Source organism: Taeniopygia guttata, chromosome 1A (assembly GCF_048771995.1).
Source record: "Taeniopygia guttata chromosome 1A, bTaeGut7.mat, whole genome shotgun sequence".
Lineage (NCBI taxonomy): Eukaryota > Metazoa > Chordata > Aves > Passeriformes > Estrildidae > Taeniopygia > Taeniopygia guttata.
The window spans coordinates 27,117,484-27,135,252 of record NC_133025.1 but is presented as its reverse complement, the minus strand read 5'-3'; the positions used below and the strand labels follow the sequence as shown (position 1 = coordinate 27,135,252).

Below are 17,769 nucleotides of genomic sequence, written 5' to 3'. Positions count from 1 at the left end.
TCCTTTCAGTTGTACCTATTCAGGTCGTGGCACACCCTTCTCTATTCCTACCCTTCCCACCTTCCCCCTCCTCCACCACTGCTCTGAGGCTCTGATTTCTGCCACAGCTGGATTAGTTGCCTGAAGCGACTTGTTTTCCAAGTTTTACCATCTCGGATGGGGACAATTTTGTTTTTCTCAGCTCTACTGTCTCTCACCTCTGTCAATGTGGACTTAGAAATCCAGAGCTCCTTTGTGATTCCACTGTGTGTTCTGTCTTGAGGCAACACTGAGCAGTCCACCAGTCCCACTCTTCCCCTTTGCAGCAAACTTCTTCCTCAGTAAACGTATTTTCATAAAGGATAAATACGGTATGAGGGGTATGAGGAATAGTTGTTATTTTCCAAAAAGGACAATATTTACAGAATAAAAAGACCAAGATCTTGTGCATGCAGCCCAGCAGGTAAAGGAGTGGTTGTGCATAACTTCACATATTCATGGATAGCAGTTCATCACAACTTTGCAGTCTAAATTTAGACAGACACAGCCATTAACTAACTTCTTACTTGGCAACCACCTCTGAAAAGGTTTTATTTTTTCCTGAATAATGCCAGTAAAACACAGGCATGGGGAATGAAAATAAACTTGTCTCTCATGTGACTTTTTATATAATTGTACAGTTCTGACCTTGGATGACTCCTGTGATCTTTCTGGAACAACATCTCACAACTTTGCAAATTCCTCATCAGTCCAAACCAAGGTTATTCAACTGAACCATACCAGTTTGGGCTTTGAACCCTTGGTGTCAAGTAGCTAAACCTCTGTGGAGAGGGGAAGTTTACATAGAGAAGGGGTTAAGGGAAGATTCTAGGCTCTTACATAGCAAAATAAGATCTATGAATTTGGAACACGTTCAACCCGGTTCAGTTGGATTGAGTACCTCTCACAGGAGTGGACATGTGAAGCTGGAGCCTTACAATTTGGTTTTAAATTGCCTCTGCAAATCTGTCAGAGGCCTAATTTAAATTCTTAATGCCATACCCTTCCAACCTCTTTTGCCTCAAAGAATTAATGTGATAGGCCTCTAAAAGCAATTTATTAATGATTGAAAAATCTCTAGAAGCCAGAAATTGAAAGGCTGAAATTTTATTTGTATAGTGAAGAAATCAATGTAAATAATACACATTTCTAGAGACATCTATACATTTACCATAAGATTTTATTGAATTTGAAAAGGAAATGCATGTCTTCTAAGTACATTAAAAATGCAGTAGGTTAATATTAGCATCTTGCTTTTGAACATTATAAAATGTTTTCTATTTTTGTCTGAAATGCAAAATATTTTTCAAATGTGGTTTTGAATGATGAGGAGGAGCAGAGACTTGTAATCTGTAACACGATACACTTCTCATTCTCTCAATATTGGCAAAGCCTTGGTACTCTGTGTCTGTGTTTGCAGGCACATGCATAAATCAATTGCTCAGGTGAAAAGTTTACATTAGCAGCAGTTGTGTGACTCACATGGTAAGGAAAATCAGAGGCTGACACAAAAAATGGCAAATATATTGCAGCCTAAAAGGTCACTTCAAAAATTTCTGCCAACTTGGAACATTAGAAGGTCAAAAATCAACAGCATATTGTCCTGTTGTGTAAGATTGTGCTACTACACTCTCTCTATGGACTCTTATTTCTTAAAATAATTGCATGCTCTTTTGAATCAGCCAGCCATTCAAAGATTGTACTTCCCATTTTATTGAAATTAATGAAGTGTAGAGAACAGCTCATTTTATTCCAGTCATCCTTTTAACACACAAATAGTGGAGTCTTTCAATGAACACACTTCTGTTTGTGCCATTAAAGAGTAGTAGGAGCAATTAATAATTGTCCAGTTTAGAAAATGTATGCCTAAAACTTGCCTATATTTTCCCCTATGCCATAATGAAAGATCTCATTAAACACATATTTTCTAACTTTCCAAATATTTCTTGCCTGTGTCTGTATCAGTAAGAGAATCTCTGCCAATTACTGACTTATCAAAATTCCTATCCTATAACATAAATTTCAGCCCCAAACAACTGGGGTTTTTCTACTTGTCCTGTTTTGAAAACCTTTAAAATATTTTAGCAGAGAAGACACTGAAGAGTTAGGCTGAGAAAATTCTTGTGCATCATCTGAGAGAGAAGAAGATATAAAATAAGTGTTCCCAGGTCACCATAACACTTTATAAAGAAAAAACCTCCCACAAAACACAGAGATACCTAGAAAGTACACAAGATATTCTTGACAACTCCTTAAAGTGAGGATATCTTGGAATTTATCTTCTCATCTTTATTTTACTGATCTCTCCTCTTTCACACAATGCAGACCCTGCATCTCACAGACACTTAAATGCATTCTACTGTCTCCATGAAGACACTGAGATCCATGTTCAGAAGGGTGTCAATGTCTAAAGACCTACAAGTCATGATCTTGGACAAAACTTTTAGCAGCATTGAGCAGTATCTGAAAGTATATTAGTGGAAAATATTGAACATTTTGTCATGAGTTTAACCATATTTCTTAATATTTGAGAATATAAGAATCCGGAATAGAGTTGTAAAGGATATCAAGAATAAATGGAAAATATGTTCTCTGCCAAATGAACATGAATGGTACTTCAAACACTTAGAAGCAAAACATATTGAATTAGAGTGAATTTGTAAACAGTTTTCCTTTTTTGTGTATGTCATTATAGCTCTGAATAGGTTCATAGAGTTGTTTTAAAGTAACCTGTATGGATAGCAACTGCAGCAACTGACAGATATTGTGAGTTACGTTTCAGATTCAGAGACTGGGCGTATTTCAGTGTATTTCATCACTTAATGTCATTTTTATTAGAGACAAAGAGGAAATGTTTGACTTCTTTTTTACTAGCAGGACTACTTAGAAAACAGAAACATAAAATATGTAAAACCAATAACACTTAAAGGCATTGCTTAGCTGGAGAAACTCTGATGCAGTCACTGGGAGTCAGGAAAGACAGCTTGATACTCTGTTACTGAGACATCAGTCTTTAGAGGTAACCACAAAAATGTTTTTAAAAGTTTGCAAAATTAAAAGAAAAAATCCAACAAAACTTTTAATGTAATATAGGTTATTGACATACCTTTCTTTAAAAAAGAATCTAGCTTTATAGAAAATGAAAGGTAGAGGATAAACATTTGCCACACTAGTATGAGAGGTACAAATTTTGTATATTCCACTCATGATACGTAATCATACCATCTAAAAAATCATCTGCTAAGATGGAAACCCCTCTGTGGTTTGGATCATTTACCAAACACCCAAGTGTTTTTTTTTTCTCTTCAAAGATACAGGTGCAATCATTGGATCTAACTTTGCACTTGATGTAGGGGCAGAAAATTGTCTCAGGTTCATGTCATTGCTACAAGCTTTGAATACAATAAAAAATTTCTGGTTTTATAAAAAGAGATTTTTTTCTTTGCAGAATAAGCCAGGGTTGTTACCTGTTTTGCTTTGTGATTTGTTCTTTCTGAGAAGCATTAATTAAAATGTTGAGATAAATAAATCCTAGGTCTTCTCTTGAGGCTTTCTCTTCTGGGGATCTGAATCACTAACCTCTCTGTTGCCACAGATTTAAAATAAAACTCAAACCTTTAATTTCTGAAGGATAGTTTATGCAGAAAACTAATTCAAACCTTCTCTTCTGATTCCTGTGATAATGTCTCTATGCAAGCAGAACTGCCTGCCAGAAAATTTCTCAGATGTCAAGAGTGAAAGTATAAATATTAGTGAATTTAAGTCTTCTGTAGACAACAAAGCTCAGAATAATTTTGTGACCTTTCATTTAAGTCATGCATAATGTGTTTGTTTGCTCTTATTCTCAGTTTCTTTTTTGATTCTGTATGTAAGCAAAAAACTTGGAATGCATTTATCTGGGGAAAAGACAATATGAAGATAATGTAAAAGTTTGTTGTATACTACTTTATAGAACTGAAACTTACTATAACTCATGGCTCTGGCATTTATCTACAAGTTCTTACGTGTTAGAAAATACTATCTGGAGTCAACTGAGTACTTTTAAATGCTTCTGCTCTTTGCTGCTGATGGGAAAAGGTCTGTCATGGTCTTCTGTAAGTAACAGTAGGCTTGTTCTCTGCTAAGAGGTATAAATAAAATATGTAAAGTAATAAAAAAAATCCCTTAGGAAGTATTCGGTAAATCTGTTATATTACCATATCCCATAAAAAAGACCGCAATAAATTGGATGCCAGAGGTAGGATACATTTTACTTAACTTTAGAAATTTTATGACCAAGCTGAGTTCTTCTCACATTTGGGAGAGGACTGAGCATTTTTGAAGAGTGATTTATCAGGTCTTTTTTAGACATTCGCTTTAGTGTGAGTCACTGTGTCTTTCTTGGTAGTGGCTATTTCTCTCTAGGTCCAAAGAGAGAGTAGGATGATTCTTCCAGTGTAGTTGACTACCAGCAGTAGGTGTCTGCATTTCTCTGATGAATCCCATATATGAATGTATGAGATCCCATACATCCATTTGATTAAAGATTTTGGCTAATGTCCAAGTGCACAGTAGCTGTAGCTTACTACCAAGAAACTATGCATGTCACAATATTTTAATCTCTGACTACTGATGTCAAGCAGTCTTTAGGCAGCCAGATGAAATTGGGTTACCTAAAATTCAAATTATCTTAGCAATGTAAAAATGTAATTATCAGGACAGGTAGGGTAATCACATCACATTGCAGCAAAGGCAGCAGATCCCACAAGATCACTGTGCCAGGAATGGTGAGCCCCTCACACGCTGAGAATCCCCCATACCCAGTTCTCTAAATGTCATCGCAGTTAACTTACATCCACACAGTGTGTATGCAAGCCAAGTATTTCCATACATAATAATATAATGTACATATCCACATCTACCATCAGAATGAAGGTGTTTTTGATCTAGTCTTTTATTCAGACCTGATTTCTTTTTATGACAAGATAACTCCCCCAGATGACCAAGGGAACCCAGCTGGTGTAATCTTTTTTGGATTTTAGTAAAGTTTCTGGTACTGTCTCTCACAGGATCCTTCTGTGCGGTATGCTCTCTTTCCCCGCCTCGTCCCAGCTAGCTCCGGGGGGAAAGGGGAGCGCGGGCAGCTTCCGTTCCTCCCGCTGAGCCCTCGCGGGCTTCAGGCGGGGTTGCGTGAGTCTGAGAGCAAGCGGCGAGTCCCACGGCGAATAAAAGGAGAGAGACTTTTCTCCCGGGGGCAGAATTCCGATTTATTGCAACCCAACAGGGAAAGCAATAACCGAAGGGGCCGTGGCTTGCCGCGCCAGTGTTTGTCTGTGCCACGCTGCCGAGCGGGGCGGGGCGGCGCGTGCCGGAGCCGGCCAAGAGAAGCGGCGGCTGCTCGGGCGGGGCGGCAGCAGCGCGCGGGTGCCAGCCAGGAGAAAAGCCCCGGATGTGCCGCGCCCACGGACGGATTAAGTACAGGACAGAGGAAAACTGGGGCAGCCAATGGGGTAATGCCACGGGGGGTCTGAGGGCAGTGGGGTGCAGGGGTGCATCCAATGTGGGGCAGACAGGTGGAGGGTCCCAGGTCGTCTGCCTATCTCTCAGCGTTCCGAGTAGAAGATTCTAGGTGGGGGGGAAGGGATCCCGAGTGACAGGCAGGCATCTGGGGGGTAAACACAGTGACTTTGCAATTTCTCGGGGACAACAAACCGCGGGGAGAGATGGGAAGACCCGGGGGGTCATTACAGAGCACGGGGGGTACATGGAACGAACTTATACATAATACAAATGTGGTAAAACATATAATAACACAATTCCGCACTTCTGGAAAAAAGTTCCTGCACTCAACTGGATAAATAGTTTGTGCAATAGGTGAGTAGCTGGCTCACAAGTTGGGTACAAAGGGTTACAGTGAGTAGGGTGACATCAGACTGGTGACCTGTCAGTAGTGGGGTTTCACAGGGCTCCATCCTTGGCCCTGTGCTCCTCAACATTCTCATGAATGACTTGGACATTGTACAGGAAGGGAAACTGCACAAGTTCACAAATGATACAAAGATGGGAGGAGCTGTTGACTTCTGTGAGGGCAGGGAGACCCTGCAGAGCAACCTTAAGCTAGAGGGCTGGGCAATCACCAATTTTATGAATTTTAACAGAGGTAAGTGCCAGATTCTGCACCTGGGATGAGGCAACTCTGGATGTACAGACTGGGGAATGAGAGCCTGGAGAGTTGCAACACAGAAAGGGATCTGAGACTCCTGATCAATGGCAAGTTGAACATGAGCCAGCAGTACCCTGGTTGCCAGGAGGGCCAGCCCTGTCATGGGGTGCATCAGGCACAGCATCTCCAGCCAGGCAAGGGAGGGGATTGTCCTGCTCTGCTCTGCACTGGGGCAGCCTCACCTCGAGTGCTGGGGGCTGGTTTGGGAGCCAAAATGTAAGAAAGATATAAAGCTATGTGTCCAAAGGAGGGTAATGAAGAGTTTTGAAGAGGCTGAGGTCACTTGTTCTGCTCAGCCTGGAGAAGAGGAGACTGAGTTTCAGTACATTACAGTTTGCAACTTCCTTGTGAGAGGAAGAGGAAGGGCAGACACTGATCTCTCCGGTGACCAGTGACAGGACCTGAGGGCAATGGTGTGGGGTTGTGTCAAGGGAGATTTAGATTGAATATTAGGAAAAGGTTCTTCACCCAGAGATTGGTTGAGCACTGGAACAAACTACCCAGAGAAGTGGTCACAGCCTAAGAGAGTTCAAGAAGTGTATGGACAATGCTCTCAGGCACATGGTATGACTCTTGAGGATGGTCCTGTACAGGGCCAGGAGTTGGACTCAATGATACTGATGGGTCCATACCAAGTCAGCTTATTCTGTGATTCTGTGATTCTATTTAGTCAAAAGAATTGGCAAAACCCTTCCAATTTTTGTCCTTTTAACTGCTGTTATTCTTGCATAGCATATAGCCTTTAAAAAATCTCTATTTCAAAGAATCTACTTAACAGTCTTTTTCATAGCTTTAAGATGGATTCAGGTTTTCCTCAAATCCTCACATATTGTTTTATGAGACTCAGGTCAGTTGAGTAAAAGTAATAACTTTTTGTATGGAAAGTGTTTAATCCCGTTTTCACCTCAGTTGGTTTTCTGCTTTGTTATTACTTCTCATTAGTAATTAGCATTTTGAGATGCTAATCATTACATGCTTTTATTCTATTACTCAGGAAAATCTGAATTAACTGTCTGAGAGTTTTTCAAAAATACACACTAGACTGTAGACTGAAGTAAAGAAGTAAGTTTCAAACCCATGGTTTCATAAGATTAATAAAATACATAACCAGAAGTTATAAGGGAAATTTTAACTATATTTCTGGATAAAATTTTTAGTGCTAAGAAAAAACCCTATAATCATAATTAAAAATACATGCACAAAAGTTTGCTTGCCACATTACTTGTCAGTGAAATAAATCACTGCTTAGATGTCAGATAAAAAGGTATTCAGGAAGCACCACATCATAGGAGCTTGTGAATGATAGTTATTGATTGTTTGTTGTGTAAAAATCAACAAATGAATATTCAGCCTAATGCTGAAGCTCATATTCTAAGAGTTTGCAGATTTCACTTCCAAGTGAGAAAGATGCTTCTTTCCAGAACTCCTAAGACTCCTTTGATATAATCAAATTGTTACTTTGAGATTGCAAACGTGAAGAAACTATGTAAGTGTGTATTTTTGAGAGAACTAATAAAATGGCAGTTTTATTTTTCATGACAATGTACAAAACCATGACATTCTTAATCTCTGATCGATCTCTCTTTTGTCCCTTAGGCTATTTTCAGCTGTATTCATAAACACAGTCATAAAGTGGCTTTGAAAGAAAATTAAACTCTTAATTTCTTACACATATAGATAGGCATTTTTATACATATAGATCTTTCTAGATATTTTCTAAAAAGCAACCTTGAACTGAACACTCACAGGAAAACCTAGAGCTCTGAAGAAACACAGCAGATTGTCATTATAGGAGTGAAGAACTTCCACCTAGCCACTTTCTGTTGGTAATTCAAGGTGATGTTCATTGTATTCCTGATGGACCAAAGCACAATAACTCAGTCAGAGAGGATGGCTGTTACAATGTCAGACTTTTGAATTTTCTGTGGGAAATAGCATAGGGAGACATCTCCCAAAGAAATTCCCTGAAGAAAAATAAAAGATCTCTTCATGTCAGTCTTGGTAGTGTAGATATGTGAGTTAAATGCATCCAGAGCTTGCTCATTTATCTGAAAGATGTTGGGGATTTCATGTTGGGGGTCCTGTTCTTATCCATTAGTGTATAATTTGACAATATCTGACAGAGTCAGATTAAAATTAGTCATTACCTGCAATTTTTCTATAGTCAGTCCTTCAACATCTTGTCTATTTATCCAGATATTCTCAAGTGACATGAATTCAGCATGAAAAGTTTCCCAAGTTGTTGTGAGAAAATGAAACCCTGAAGGGATTTTCTGGTAAGTCAGTGTAACATTTTGAAAATCTCTGAAGGAAACATGAAGTGGGATTAAAAGCAGAAGATAAAAATAGAAAAAGGCAAGGACAGTAAAAAAAAAAAAAAAAAAAAAAAAAAGGCAAAAAGGCAAAGGAAATGTAGGACATGAACAAAAGAGTAGTTTGAGATATAGTACAACAGAACTTTAGACAAGCAAAGAATAAGCAAGCTACGGGCAGAAAGCAAATGATGTCCTGTCATTACAGGATTATGGAATACAAATATTGCACAAAAGGAGCACTAGAAGCTGAAAATACAGATAATGTTCTGATACATTTGTAATCACTGTCAGAACTTCAGTTGACAGAAGAATTAGGCTATAAATACACAGGGGAAAAATATATGCATACATAGATAGGCATATATATGTTTCAATGTGTATATAGTCATATGTGCCAGAGAAAACTGGAAAAAATATACATATATTCTTAGAACAAAGTTATAAAACGAATGTAATTATAATAAAGACGCACCTGAAAATACTGAAAAATATATTAATTGGGTTTTGATAGCAGTCTGGAAAGAACTTTTTTGCTGAATATTTTTCCTCTAGAAACAGTATGGAATAATGATAAGACTTTCACATAAGTCAGTAGTCTATGTTCATAGACTCATTCTTCTAAGTTTAAAATGGAATTCAGAAAACTTAAACTGAAAAAAACAGAAAAAACTTTATGAATAACATTTCTACACCCACGGATTTCTCTTGGGCTGGACACTGATGTGCTATGTTTTCGAGTCTGACTAAATTTTTAATTGCATTTTCTTGGAGGTTTTATCAAATGAAAGTAAGAAGCAGAGTAAATTTTCTGACAAGGTTTGCTGTCCCTAGTCTGATAAGCTTTTCCAAAATGGAACACAAAAACATATTGTCTGTAGTAAACCTTTTTGAGAGGATGTGTCTAGGAACTTTCAAGGACTTAGAAAGATGAGAGGGATTCGTGTGTCAGTGTGAGTGTCTGACAAACAGATCATCATAAACTTTACCCCACAGCAATTCTAGCATTCCACCTTGCATCTCTAGTCTATGAGAGAATGTCAAGCAGCTTTGCAGACCTTTCAGCCTTTATTCAACTTCTGGTGCCAAGGCAGCCTCACTTTGCCTCTGACCATCCATCCTCTCTGTGAAGCAGCAACTTTGGCTGTAGCAAAATATGCAGCCTTTCCAAAAATACCTCTTAAAAAGAAATTACTTCCCTTTTCACTTAACAGCAAAATAAAAGATTCCCTCAGGCAGGATCCAATTTGGTCAGAACAACCTCCAGAGGCAATCTCCCGCCCCCGGGAAGCAGCTCCACTAGAAAATGGTGCACAGTGCATGTACACAACAAAGCATTTGTTTAGGGATGTTTCATATTCAAAAGATATCAGGAAACATCTCTGGTCAAATCTGTCATATCATTACTCTGAAAAGGAATTGTACAAGGAATGAAAAAAAATCATCATTCTAGAAATACAAACAATTACTTTTGCAGCAAGTAGTTCAGGTATAACAGTGTTTGCAATCTACACAAAAATAATATTATACAGACATTGATATACAGAGTTTGATGAAAAACAATGAAGAAGACAAAAGCAAACCAATTTGATCTAGTTGCATAAGCTGTTGCATAATCTACTCCTAATATTCTTGTCCTTTATTTTAGTTTACAATGTTTTTCCTTCCTACTGAGATGGCCATTATGTGTGTACACATCACAGGGAAATGATAAAAGAGACTTTTTTGTTTGTTTGATCAGGAAAGAAAGCTTTTCTGTTTTTCTGTGCTGCAATACTGGTTCAGAGTAGAAGCAGACAGCAAAACAGACATATCCTATGTTGGCCAGCCTGAAACATACTGCAGCAGGACAGTCTAGACCAATATGCTGTACTGTCTGTAAGGGAAAATAAAACTGCTGAAGATATCAGGTCAGATTTCTAAAAAACCCCCAATGGTGTGCTGAAGTTTCCACTGTTTTTTCTTCATATTCTTGCTATTTGAAGTTCACCTGTAACAGCTTTAACAATTGTCTTACATCCTTGTTTTCTGTACATACAACACACAGGTTTATTGAATCAAATGCACCAAAACATATCCTTATCTGAAAGTTCCAAAGTCAAGGGGGTAAACCAAGCAGAGCAAAGCACACATATCCGTAATCACCCTTGAGAATCTTGTTTCAGTGAAAATTGTGTTAAATTTTAAATTGTTATCTTATTAATAGATTAATTTCAATGCATGTTTACAGTGTCTATTCCTCTTTACATTGCACTTGCTTGCATGGAACCTTTCACTTGAAAAAAGTTTCATAATCAATGCAGATCCTTTCAACATTCTGGGGTGTAATCAAATATCTGTACAATGTCTCTCTTAAATGAAATAAAACATATAAAAAATAAATAAAAAGCAAAGAAATTGAAACAGCTTGAAAAGATTGGTGGTGCTAACAACTCAGATGCTTCAGCTCTTGATTTCAAGCGACTTAACCAATGAAACATTTTCTTCTGACAGAGAACTGCTCCCAAATGAACACAATTTTTTAAAAATTGTCATTACAATTGAAATTCAAATGAAAGGTGCTACCAGAATATTTGTGCTGTAGATGAAGTTTTTGCTTACAAGCTGATTTCATAGACAAGGGATAAAGGATGCATTGTCCTTGGTTCTCAATATTCATGCATGTCTGGCACCAGACAGGTTTTCTAAAACCTTCTTTTCTCTTGCTTTTTCATTATAAAAAAATTGTAACTGCAGAGAGTTTGAAGTGCACCTTTGTTTCAGCACTTGTTTGAGGGAAATTTCCTAGGTATTTGAATACCTAAATATCTGGCTGATCACTAAAACTGAAATCAAACCCAGAGCAATTGTATATGCACTTAAACAAACAGGGGAGGGTGGGTAGCTGAATCTGTTCAAACACTTGTGATAATTGATGTTTTTTATCTCTTTGAATCATAGCATATATTCTACTTTCTGGTTACTAAAGGGCATATAGCACAGAGATAATGAAGTTAGCAATGAACTTGGGAGCACTGAATGGAAGCTCTTGCATTGGAAAGCTGTACATTGTATTATTTTGAATTGTTAAATACCAGCAAAATGTGAACACATGGAAAATTATTATATTTTGCTATATTACTGTTTGGATTTTTTCCTTTCTTGCAGGTGAGAGAAAAGAAAAGCTAAAACAAGCCCAGAATGGGGAAAAAAATGAGTTTGATTGTTCATCTGCTATCTGTGGCTTCGAATTTATGAGAAAAAGTTTTGCTTTGAAATAAACTGATAAGTGCTTAAAGACAGGCTGTTTATTTAGCATTGAACATGGATGGGAGTGAGCCAGCTGGAGTGCAAAATGCTGACATTTTTGTGTTATTTGATTGATCAGAGTAAGTAGAAACTGATCTGAAGAAAGAAATAGGTATACTACAAAGCATAAAAATGTGTAAACTGTTGGTAACCAGGGTCCTTTAGACTTCATCCCATAGCATGTTCCATGTTTCTTTATAAATTGGAGAATTGGAGTTGTGAGTTTTGTGGTTTTGTTTTGGGTTTTTTGTTTGTTTGTTTGGGTTTTTTTGGTTTTGGTTTTTTTTTTTTTACTTTTTGGTATAACTAAAACCACAGTAAACTAAAATAAAAATTAAAAAAATTATTTTCCTTCCTGAACTTGCTCAGCTGCTATACCAGTAAAATTGTGTCTTTGTCAGGACAGAAAGTCAGGAGCACTTATTAGCTCCTCTTGCTCATTTAGCCTATCATGAAATTGTAGCACCTTATATGACAAAGGAAAATGAAAAACAGAAAACCTTTTCCTATAATAAATGGGAGGACTTTAGATCAACTAAATGCTTATAAAAGTCTGCCCTCCAGAACAATAATAACAGCAGGTCATACAAAATCTGAGGTTTTTCCCCCTGGTTTATAAAATACATGGATAGAAATCAAAATTTCAGAAAATTAATAGTACAGACTGAGCATTTGAGTTCTGGGATAGACTCCATAAATATGACAGTATTCTCAGTTAATAATGATCTTGCACTTGAGTGTTTTGTTAGATCAAAGACCTCACGAATGACTGGTCTCTGGACAGTAACTGGTAAAAGACTAATAAGTCCATCTTAAAAAACATAGGTCTTGTCCACATAAGAGGAAAATAAGGAAAAGAGAATAAAAGGGGATGATTCTGAGAACCCTGAAAATTCTGAAAATGGTGCACAGTAAATGTGGGAAAGGCTATTACTAGGCCAATGTAAAAAGCGTAGAAACCAGCTATTCCAGGATAGCTGTGTTTTCTTTTACCTAACTTTCTTGGGGCAAAGATAATGAGAAATGCAAAAAACTGAAATAAGCTAAGGAAAAAATGATATCTGTAGTGAACTACAAAGTGAATCTTAACTGAATCTTAAAGGTCTTCATACTGTAAAAAATTTAATTCAGGAAGCACAGAAAAGAGCAACAGAATTTGAATTTATTACTATGTATGACTGTGTAAGCCTTAACTAGGTTAGAAAGACAGCAATTAAAAATTAATTCAAAGAATTATACTTTTGACATTTTTCTGCACTACTGTTAATTATTACTGTGCTTTTAGAACTGTGTATACAGTATAATACTCAAAACTTAAGTTTTTAAGTAGGCTTTGCTTCACCTTTGATCCATGCCAACCCCAAAAGTTTAGTATTCTGCAAGGATAATTTATAAAACTAAAGGTGCAAATGACTGCAGGAAAGAAGAAGAAAATATTAGTCTAGAATGTTAAATGATATTTCTGGACAATGTACTCTCATACAAAAATCAAAAATAATATAGGAATTATAAAAATTAAATATCACTTTGATTCCCCGGTGATTACTGTAGTATTGCAAGAAAAACCTGAGAAGTTTGTTCTCAAAAAAAAATCCTTAAAACTAGTCTAATGATGTGGAAAAAAGATCAAGATGTTGAAGAAATAGTAGAAATCTTATGAAGATTACTGTGATTATTTGTTTATGAACTGTTGCCCTAGCCTGAATTAACCCTGTCCCTGGAGTCACATAACATTCTCCAGAATGACTGACAGTTGTTTTGAAATTTGTCAAGATTTGTGATGGCTGTATAATTCACAATGATTTGCTTCCCCCTTATCCAAAAGAGTGAGTTATACTGTCTGTCATGTGCTGTCTGTGTTTATTTCCCATACACTAATACGATTACCTTTGTTATTTTCAGACAGAGAAACTGCCACAGAACTGCTTAAAGTCTTCAGGGTTATCAGCTTCAAGTCATCTATCCTTTGCCTACACTATCATTTTATATCCCCTACCTTATTTGACTCTACTTGAACATTAGAAAATATTAACTATGAATCTCAAACTCCAAAGCCTTAATTGCTGGTTCATCTTTACTATGAATAAAATATTACCATGAGGATTATTCAGTATTGTGGACAGAAATAGCTAATTTATAATTTAAAAGTATGTTCAATTGAACTAAAAATTTACAATGGAAAGCTCAATAAATTTTATATCTTTGTGAACAGAAATTATATAGATGAGTCAAATAGCCTCTAAAAGCAATTTTACAAATATGTGGACCGGAGGTTGCATGGTATGTGTAAGATTTCTGTGAATTATAAACAGTGCATTTGCTACTTTGAAAAAAGACGTTATTCATACCTGATGCAACTGATGCCCAGATTCAAATTGAACCACTGGTTCACATGTGTACACATGTGTGCCAAAACAAGCTGGATATAAATCCTAAACATTTTCCAGAATGCAATTTGAGATTAATGAAAGCCTTCAGTCACTCATCTCATTGAGTCAAGTGATGCAAGATTAGACTTCCATTCAGATCTTGTTAAATAGTTTTTGAACTATTCAAAATCTTTAAATTACCAGGTATGTTAAATATTCAAAACGCATTTACAAATTTGTGCAACTGCTGCAATAAGCTAGTAAAATAGCATAACCTGGAGTCTTTGAATCACAGTGAAAGTAAAGAGCCAGTGTATTAGGCCCATTTTACTAAAGTACCAAAATATAGATGTGAATCAAAATTACATATTGTCAGATATTAATTTGCCAATCACAGATAAAAGGATTAAATTTCTTATGGACATGTAAATGGCTATATATATGCATCTCCTACCTGTATCATGGAATCATAGACTGGTTTGGGTTGAAAGAATCCTTAAAGATCATCTAGTTTTGACCCCCTGCCATGGGCAGGGACAGCTTCCACTAGACCAGGATGCTGCAAGTCCCATTGAAACTGCCCTTGAACACTCCCAGGGATGGATGGAGCACCCGCAAGTTCTCTGAGCAACTTGTTTTGCTGTCACACCACCCTCAAAGTAATGATTTTCTTCCTCATATCTGATCTAAACTTATTCTTCTTCGTTTGGAGCCCTTCCCCCTTGCTCTGTCCCTACACAGCTTTGTAAATAGTCCCTCTCCCACTTTCTGGAGGGCTCCTTTCAGGTTCTTGGAGGCTGCAATCAGGTCACCCTAAAGTCTTCTCTTCTCCAGGCTGAACAATCACAGTTCCTTCAGAATTTCCTTGTAGGTGAGATGCTCCATCATTATTGTGAATAAGCCATTTGTCAAGTTCTTCAATCATTATGGCAGTTTTCCATCTGTTTATATATTTAAAGGCCAGTGGTGCCTTTCTAACAAAGCCTGCATGACTAATTGATAAATACCAGACAAGTACGCTTTTTTTAGGGATTTTTTAAATCTCAGTGTTAGAAATTTATCCAAGGTAGCATGTTCTTCCCAACCTAAACTGTAAACAATTATTTGTAGCAAATAATCTGGACTGCTAGAATATACTGTGTAAAGTCCAAGTATGCTTTATAAGCACATTACCAAATAGTATCAGCTATTATTGACACATTTGGATTTTGAAATGAGCAATCATGCATTTTGAACCCAAGAGCATGTCTTTTGTGGGGTGGGGGCATTTCTGAAAAAAATAATAATTAAATGAGCTTGTGAATGTGCACTGATGGCTGGAGATGGATGCTACACATTTTGTTTAGAAATCACACATTTTTCTTGTCCAATCTGTGTTGTTACTATGAATTGAGTTCCTTACATAATCTTTTTCTTCTTTCTGGGAGTATGTGACAGTGCTATTGTTAGTATGCCCTATAAAGGAGCATTTTTTTCTAAACCAGAGACCAGAATGAAATGCAACGGCAACTACCAGCCCACAATGAGTATTTTACTACTATGACTGGGTATGTAGAAATCTAACATTTATTAGAGTCTCTCATTCCAGACTCTTACTGTGCTTTATAAATATAGCCCAGCTTTCCCAGTTCTATAATTCTGAAGCACAGTCATCCCAGAGTGGAGTGTAGCAGCTATTTGCTCCCACTTGATGGCTGTTGGTTATTATGACATGCTTCTTTCCTAGAGTTATTTTTCTTGAAAATATATGAGAGAGAAATCCACACACCAGGAATAGGCAGAGACCATCTGCTGCGACTAATTTCACATTTATTCCAGGCAGCAGTTGTACCAAAATTCCACAATGAAAGCCCAGTTACTATTATAACTTGAGCCAGTGAATGTAAAATGAAATAATATGTTCAGGATCTTTCCATTATGTTATCCATGAATACAGATCTCCATCAAAATTTAAAAATTTTTGAATGCCTTTCCAAATTCAAGTAGGGGTCCTTTGAAACATTTAGGCTTTTTTGTCATTTAAAATGGTGTCGTGTTGCCTGGACAAGTGCACCTAAACTTAGAAAACTGATTAGACAGAGCTTTTCATTATCCTAGCAGACATAGCAAAACAGAACATGTGATCTGTGGTCAGAAGTGTTGATTTTTCTATCTTTAAGTACTGAATTGTATATGATCTATTAATAAAATAATTGCTTTTATTTTCTGCTGTGGTCAATGGAAAGAAATAGGTGCTCTATACAGAAAGTAAGAATTATTCTCTGAAGATAAGTCTCTCTTTCCCTTTCTTGCTGTACTGATTACAGAAGCACCACGGTGTGACTACGTTCTTAATCTATATTTTAGCTGATATATGTTCTTATGATCAAAGTCAATGGAGAGCCAGACTGCATAGCTCAGTGCTCTACAGTAACTTGAATAGGTTTACATGGGTCTATCTGACTGGAGGAAGATCTTGTGACCCTCTAGATGAAATCCTGCTCTTTGAAAGAGATTTGAACTTCTTCCATTAACTTGTTTAGGCTCAGAATTTTATGTTTGTTTATATTTTCTATAAAAACAGATGAGGAATAATGTCGGAAATACACTTTTGCTGCTGTATGTTGCATGAAGTCTTAGTTTCTTTCTTATTCGTGCTAGTTTATCCATCCCTACTTATCGTCAAGTTGTAAGAGAAATTTTTTAAATTTCAGTGCAGATCTCATCAGTTTGTTTCTCTGCTTTGAGGCAGTACATGCATTTGTAGATGTATGTAAGAGAAAATGCTTTGAAGACATGATCTGAATCTTACACAGCAAATTGAAAATTGATCTGTCTGTTATCCAACACATTTTATGTGAAATAAATCAGATAGAGCCAAACCATAATCCATTCCAAATGCAGTAACTCAGCAGCTTAGATAATACAGGACAAAATCAATAAGAACAAGAAAAAAATGTAAGGCAGGTTGTAAGGTTCAGCAAAAAAATGGATTAGAGAATGATCTTGTTAGGAAAAGGATGAAAAGAAAGGAAAAATTTACCATACTTTTCCCAACTACGGGCCTCCTGTTTCTTTAAAATGCAACAAAAAAAAAAAAAAAAAAACAAAAAAAGATAATAAAAATTACTGCTTTTCCCTTAAGCCATTAAGCTAACTGGGCCAATCTTTTCTAAACTTCAGGCTTTGAGTTTCATTCCCTTCATGTATCTCCCAAAACCACAAAATTCACTCAGTAGCTTCAAGACTGTAGGAAATGGTGGAAACTATATATGGAGATTAGATTGGGATTTAGGTATGTTTGCATTCACATCTTTCAAGCTTGACTTTAAATAATTCAACCATGCATTATACAGGTCTTAAAGATAAGAAGGCAGCAGCACATCACACAATATTTGGACTTCGTGGCCTTCTACAGCCAATTTTTATGTAGTCCTTGAGTTAGAGTTGAACCTGCAAGGCACAAGATTGATTTCTGCTTGATAAAGCAGCAGCAGATTTTAGGTAAAAAAACCAAGTTAAGACACTTCTGGGAAAGGACTTCTATGTTTTTTCAGTTCTTAAAAAAGGGTGAGGCTTTGGGTCAGTAGCACAGATAAAA

The 17,769-nt window shown here is 36.8% G+C and overlaps 1 long non-coding RNA gene across 2 annotated transcripts; it reads left to right on the top strand.

The window, feature by feature from the left end:
- Positions 1-969: 969 nt before the first annotated feature.
- LOC140681721 (uncharacterized) lies at positions 970-17,210 on the top strand. Of its 2 annotated transcripts, XR_012052827.1 has the most exons (4): positions 970-5,507; positions 8,417-8,496; positions 11,680-11,900; positions 13,723-17,210. It is a non-coding gene; the product is annotated as an uncharacterized lncRNA (long non-coding RNA). The 2 variants fall into 2 exon arrangements; XR_012052826.1 differs by having other exon boundaries at positions 977-5,507; positions 11,680-17,210.
- Positions 17,211-17,769: the final 559 nt, after the last annotated feature.